This window comes from Physeter macrocephalus, chromosome 21 (assembly GCF_002837175.3).
Source record: "Physeter macrocephalus isolate SW-GA chromosome 21, ASM283717v5, whole genome shotgun sequence".
Lineage (NCBI taxonomy): Eukaryota > Metazoa > Chordata > Mammalia > Artiodactyla > Physeteridae > Physeter > Physeter macrocephalus.
In genome coordinates, this window is record NC_041234.1 from 88,087,761 (window position 1) to 88,095,090 (window position 7,330).

Sequence of the window (7,330 nt, forward strand, 5' to 3'; positions counted from 1 at the left end):
TTCACTATTATAATGTCATTTGATGCACAAAAGCTTTTAATTTTAATGAAGTCCAGTTTATGTTTTTTACTGATTGCATGTGCTTTAAGTGTCTTTGGCACCTATAGTGACAATAAATTTTAAAGTGCAATTTCTAGTCACATTACCACCAATCTTCACACTAGAGGCTTATTTACCTAAGTTCCTATTACTTAATACATCATACCCAGCTTTCAACAAAAAACTACAAAGCATATTGAGAAGCAAGTATAAGACATGGTCTGAAGAGGCAAAGCAACATCAGAAGTAGATTCAGATATGGCAGAGACATTGAAATTATCATACTGAGAATTGTAAATACTTATGATTAAAATGTTAATGGCTGTAATGGAAAAAATAGAAAGCATGCAAGAACAGATGGATAATGTAAGCAGAGACGTATAAAATCTAAGAGAGAATCCATAGGATATGCCATAAATCAAAAACACTGTAACAGAAATGAATAATGCCTTTGTTGAGCTCATCAGGAGACTGGAAATAGCTGAGGAAATAATCAGTGTGCTTTAAGATATGTCAATAGAAATTTCCTAAACTGAAATACAAATAAAAAAATAATTGAGAAACAGAACATCCAAGACATATGGAAGATATGACATATGCATAATTAGAATGCCAAAATGAGAAGAGAGACTATAGCAGAGGAAGTATTTGACAAAATTGTAACTAAAATTAATGATAGACACCAAACTGAAGACCAAGAAGTCTCAGAGAACACCAAGAAGAATAAATACCAAAAGTACCAGACATAGATATATCTTATTCAAAACTCAGAAAAGCAAATACAAAGAGAACAACTTGAAAGAGGTTGGCTGGGTTGAGGGTGAGGAGGAGACATGATATTTCTATAGAGACAAGAATTACAGAAGGCTTCTCATTAGAGACCAAGAAAGCAAGAAGAGAGAGTACAATAAAATATTTAAAGTGTTGAAAGAAATAAACTACTAAACAAGAATTCAATATCCTAGTTCTGTGGAAAATGCCAATGGTAATTTGATAGGCATTGCATTGAATCTGTAGATTGCCTTGGGTAGTATACTCATTTTAACAATATTGATTCTTCCAATCCAAGAATGAGTTATATCTTGCTATCTGTGTCATCTTCTATTTCTTTCATCAGTGTCTCATAGCTCTCAATGTCACTGAAACTTCATTAGTGCAGTTTAGAGGAAATGCTTAAGATTTGGCATACAGTAAGTCCCCTACATACGAACCTTCAAGTTGTGAACTTTCAAAGATGAGAATGTGCGTTCACATGTCCAGTCACCTAAGTTAGTTCACATGTCTGGCGTACATTGTCATGTGCGTGCATCCTCTACAAGTGGTTGTGTTTTTGTGTACTTTACTGTATAGAGTACAGTAGTACAGTATCTTTATTTCAAGCCCAGGATGTCTGGAATCAAGCGTGAAAGCAGCGGTGATGTAGCTGGTACTGTACTGTACTTTTCAAGGTACTGTAGTGTAAAGATTAAAAATGTTCTCTTTGTTTTTTGTGTTTGTTTTTTATGTATTATTTGTGTGAAAAGTCTAAATCTATTACAGTACAGTACTACATAGCCAGTTCTGTTAGTTGGGTACCTAGGCTAACTTTATCGGACTTATGAACAAATTGGACTTACAAACTGTGCTCTTGGAAGGGAACTGGTTGGTATGTAGGGGATTTACATACATATTAAGTGATAAGTGGCACAATGTTTTCCATACAGTTTCATGTATAAATATTGATATGCACTTGGGCCAGAGCTGTGATGGATCAGCCCATCTGCACCATTTTTATGTCAGGGATGATCCCATCTCTGCCCTTTGAGCACTGGAGGGACAGTTGCCGCATGCATTTCATCCTCCAAGGCACGGCCCTCGCGGGGAGGGGCTGCTTTGGATCTTGCCATGGCACTGCTTGCTGACGTCCCGGTTGTTGGCTTTGTCACTCGTTTTATTCCCTGCCCCTTTTGTCCTGTCATCTCACTCTACCTCACACTTGGGGAAGGAGGTCCTGATGCATTCGCCCAGCACCGGGAACATCATCACGAACTCTGACGGACACGGGGCTGGGCAGGTCCAGGCTGCCGGACCTCACAGCCGTGGGGATCTGGTCAGTGGTCGGGTATCTCAGACTGGCTCCTGGGTCCTGAGCTGCAGCTGGACACAGACTGGGTTTCCGAGTCATTTTCAGATACAGAGGTGCTACAGTTGTCATCGTCAGAAGCCTCGGAGGCCCCAGAAACGGCCTCCAGCTCGGGCTTGCGCCCCGACAGGTTGTCTGTGGTCGCGCTGCCACCTTTGGCCCTGACGCCGCGGCTGCGAGGCCCCAATCGCACTGGCGTGCTGCTGCTCGTGCATCTTGTCCGAGATCGTCTCCAGGTTCCTCAGGGCCATCTTGTATTCACCCTTCACCATGACAGCTTGGCCTGCAGGTCGTCCACTATCTTCTCGAGTTTGTTCTCCCGCTGCCGCATGAGCTCCATGGCCGTGTTGTACCTGGTCGCAGTCTCCTTGTGCCCAGCTAACTCCTCGGTCTTGGTCAGCTCCGCCTCCATGACCCTCTGCGTGGCTGATTCAGCATCTCCTGCGAGGCCCAGTCGAACTGCCGCTTACCATCCTCCAGCAGGCACTGCTCGGCCAGCGGGATAGTCTCCTTGGCGGCTCAGGAGGCCCTGTGTGGTTCTCAGAGCTTCCAGCTGAGCCAGCCTCGCCACCCTCTGCACCTCCCAGTAGGGCTTTGGATATTCCACGGCTTTGCGAATTTTCTTCACCAGCTTGTCCAGTTTCACCGTCGCTTCTACCAGAACAGAGAGGAACTTTTGACAGATGTCCTCAAGTTCAGCTTCGCGTCTGTTGATATCATCTGTGGATTGATTGAATGTCTTCAGTTCTCCCTGGATCCGGGGGTCCACCTTCCTCCTCCTTCTGCCCCGGCTCCATCCCCTCCTTCCCTTCCTCGGAGTACGAGTCCCCCTTTGGAGGGACCGCGGGGAGTGGTGGCCGTGGGCTCTGCCCCACCCGGCACTATCAGGAGGCACTGCTGGCTTGTATAGCTTTAAAGAACAGCAAGAACCACAGGGCCAAAAAAAAAGTAAGCAAAACAAGAGTGTCAGGAAAGGAAGATGGACAGACACATGATAACGAGATTACGTAGAACTTCACAAGCCATAAGATATTTGGATTATATTCTAAATCTGAAGGGAAACCATGGATCAAGATACTCTAATTTATATATATATTTTTGCTAATACATTGCTGAGGGTAAATTTATGTAGAGTGAAATATACAAATCTTAAGTGTACAGATCAATTAATATTTACAAATATATATGCCTTACTCTCAGACCAAATGAAGAACATTTCCATTACACCCAAAAAGGTCCCTCACAAATATTTCCAGTCAGTTCCTTTGCCCTGCTACCCTCTACCACCATGCAGACAAATAACTATTCTAATCTCTATCACCAAAGATTGATTTTTAATGTCAACACGATACATTGACAAGCTGTAAGATATACATGATGTTTATGTCCCTACACATGCTGAATGAAATAATAAGATTCAGATGGGGTGGGAGACAAAATTATGGATATCAGGGAGAAAGCACTGCCCAGAAGATATATAAAATTCTTCCATAGCCTGATTAGAAGATGGCAAGACTCTTGAAGTATATGAATACCTTCTTTATCTAATTTGCTCATATTAGTAATTTCTTTTCTTTACCTCACTACATTACAATCTGACTTCTTGTTTCCTGATAAATTAGTTTCAAATTTATAACAAACTGGAAATTGGACTTCTTTATTTGATATTTGGAGTTTTTCAGAAGAAAGCCACTTTATTTTACTCTGTGTAGAAATCAATATCAGAAATAGCAATATTAGAAATATCATTGTATTAAATCAGATAGGATTTTGTAAATGGCAAGGCCCATCTTCAAGCTCTAAAAATGATTATTTCACAGAAATGATAGAAGCAACAAAAATCACTAATTCTTCTCTACTTAAAGATTAACCTTACTAAAATAATGTAACTATCAGGGAAAGCATGATTCACTTGATTTAATCTCAGGTATATTAGTGGGGGAATTTAGAGGCATGCTTTTAGAGCTTATTGTTGCAATTTAGTATCCCAAAGGATCTCAGAATCACCAAAGTTAATTTTGAGGAACAGCTTCTAGGGGATTTTTTTTCTTGCATGATTACGTTTTTAAACTTGATTTCAGCTCACTGGGAAAAAGTAAGTGGTTCTTAATAATCGGTGGTAATTATTAATGAAGTTATTTAGAAATGCCTTGAAATATACAGAGAAAACATGAGCATATCAAATAAATATAGCTTTTACTTAGCATCTCTATGGTTGGATCCTTAGTTCTGGCTCAGTGACTTTGTGACAATAACATTTTATCCTTAATCACAAAATTTATCTCAAAATTTCCATTTTAGGTCAGAATGAAAAGGAAAAAGCATGTAGATGGCTACTTGTATAGAACACAGTGTAGCCAGTGTCATCTTCCTTTTCCACTTGGAAGCAACAACTCATGCATGGTAATTACAGACATATCTTATTGAACAAGCCTAACAGATGAACATATTAGCTGAAGGAGGGTGAAATCAAGGTCACTTTAGAATCACCTCATACAATAATCTCTTAATTTTCCGGTATTCCTTTAATATGGACTTGCTAGTAAACAACATCTACGAAACATTAAGAAATTTGAAGTGAACTCTGGACAATTTCAGATAATATATTTTATAATGCTTTATTTGTATTTTAGTGTGAAATATTTTACTTATAATTTATGAAAAAAATTCTAAAAAGAGCACTCTATACCCCACACAGAGCATACAATATACCAAATTATGAGTACCTTTGAATCCCTTTGTGTACCCTTTGATCATACTCCTCTCTCTCCTTTCCTCTCAGAGGTAATGGCTGTTCTAAATATTATTCGTAATTGCTTTTATTTTTCTTTATTTTTATTTTTCCATGTGAATAGGTATCCCAAAACATTATACTCTTTTTCATGTATGTAAATTGTAGAAATAGGATCAGACTATATGTATTCTTCTGCAACTCACTTTGTTCATTCAACTTTATGAGATTCACCCACATTGAGACATACATCTGTAGGTCTTTCAATTTCACTGCTATGTTGTTTTCCATTGTATGAATACATTTGAATTTATTTATCAGTGTTGATCTTGATGTAAATTTGGATGTCTCCAGTGTTTTGTTTCTAACATCACTGCTATACACGTTCTTCTGCATGCCACATTGTCTTTATATGTGAGAGCATCTCTAAGATCTATATCTACAAATGGAATTGTTACATAAAAAGATATGTGCATCATCAACTTTACTAGATAATGTTAAATATCATTTTTTTCCAAAATGGTTCTAATAATTTATACTCCCACAAGCACTGCATTGGAGTTCTAGAAATTCTACATCATCACAACTCGATAGTAATGTCAGATTTTTCATATTTGCCTATATGGTGGGTTTGAAATGGTATGATTTCAATATACACTTTCCAGGTTATTTAATAAGTGTATGCATCTATTCATAGAACTTTATTTTCCATTTCTTTTCCCTATTCCTGAAATGCCTGTTCAAGTCTTTTGACCTTTTATCTCTATTAGATTGTTTATATTTATTTTATAGATTTGTAGAAATATTGATACTTTATATGTCATGGATAATGAATCTTTTTTAGTTACATATACTGCATCATCTTCTCCCGTTAGGTGGACTGTATTTGCCTTTCATTTTAATTGTATAACCACTTGGTAATTGTGAACTCTCTACCTATACTTCAGTCCATTATGTAATTACTAATGTAATTACTAAGTTTTTTGTGTGTGTCTCTGTACTCCCTTTTTTTTCTCCATTAGACTGCCAGAAGTTTCTAAATGTTATTGCTATATTTAAAAATTTGGCTTTGTTGATCTCTTTGTTAGTTTTCTTATATCATTAATTTCTGTTCTTATTTTTGTTAACTGCTTTTGTTTAATTCAGATATATTGATCTTTTTCTAACTTTATTTTTAAACTTTTAGTTTTATTTATTTGGAAAATTGCTCTTGATAAACATGGTTAGAGGTTTGCTGATTTTGTTTTTCAACTCGGGTTCTAGTAGATTGGTGAGGTCTGTTTCATTATTTGTTCTTTAAGGGATTTATCTTGTTCTTTTAATTGGAAGTAGATCCTCTGTCTTTTCATTTTAGGAGAAACAGTTATCTACTGTGGTCTCGAAGGGGTGTTTTTATGTGGGCGCATCCCTGTGTAGACTGTGAGTGTACAGTGTTTTTGGTGCAAGGGCTGGTTTTGGTATTGCTGTCAGCCACACCTTTCCTCAGGGTGTGCTGGCCATTATCCCATTGATAGGGGCTGTGATTGGTGTTGTGGTGTCTAGGGCCTGCAGTGGATGTTGGGTGGGGCTTCCTCTTTGCTCTGTGGCTATCCCTGCCTTGTCAGGGATAGGGCCTGTTCCCTAGTTGTTGGAGTAGAAGCCCTGAGCGTTAGGTTCAGTCAGGCTCCATTGCCCTTGGGTGCTTGCCCTGCCCCAAAATAGGTGATTTGTGAAGCAAGTAAGCCTGTGTTGTCACAGAGGACCTATGCAGCACCTCTGAAGGCATCTGCAGTTCCATTCAGTAGCAGCCCAAAGTTGCATCCCTTTCTCTGTTGTGTTTGTCCCAGATCTAGTACACAGCTGTGGTGTGAAGTAAGCTGGGGCTTGGGGTTGGGATGTCTTGGCTGTAGGAATTGAGGTGGCTGTGCTGCTTGCTGCCTCTGTGGCAGTCTTCTCCCAGGACCGCTCTGCCCCAGATCTAGTGCTCAGCTACAGTGTGGAGTGGGCAGAGCTGGGGTGAAATGAACTGCTGCATATTCCTGAACACGCTGACAATGGCCATCGCTGCTCCACCGGGACCATGCCCCAGACACTTCAGGCCGTCTTTCCATAGCGAGATTGAATCCTCTCCTAGGGCCTGTCTGCCTGAAATTCAGCCCTTAGCATCTGCAGGCTCCTGTGGCACCACCTCATGCATGCACTGACAATGGCTTCCACAGCTCCACCCAGATCATGCCTCAGATACCCTGTTCTTTTTCTGCATAGCTAGATGGAGTCTTTGCCCAGATCTTGTGCCGGGCTCTGTTGTGGAATGAGCAGGACTGGGGTGTTTGCCTCTTTGGTTGGAAAGTGTGGTGAAGTGGCAGCCGCCAGTGCATGGCTCTCTCCGCCCTTGTTGTTGGCAAGCCAGCACGTGCACACTCCTCACAAATAGTGTAGGCTTCTCCAGCCTTGCTGTC

The 7,330-nt window shown here is 40.1% G+C and overlaps 1 pseudogene; it reads right to left on the reverse strand.

Annotated features, from left to right (window-relative positions):
• Positions 1-1,789: 1,789 nt before the first annotated feature.
• On the reverse strand, positions 1,790-6,933 carry LOC102996794 (SH3 domain-binding protein 5-like; annotated as a pseudogene).
• Positions 6,934-7,330: the final 397 nt, after the last annotated feature.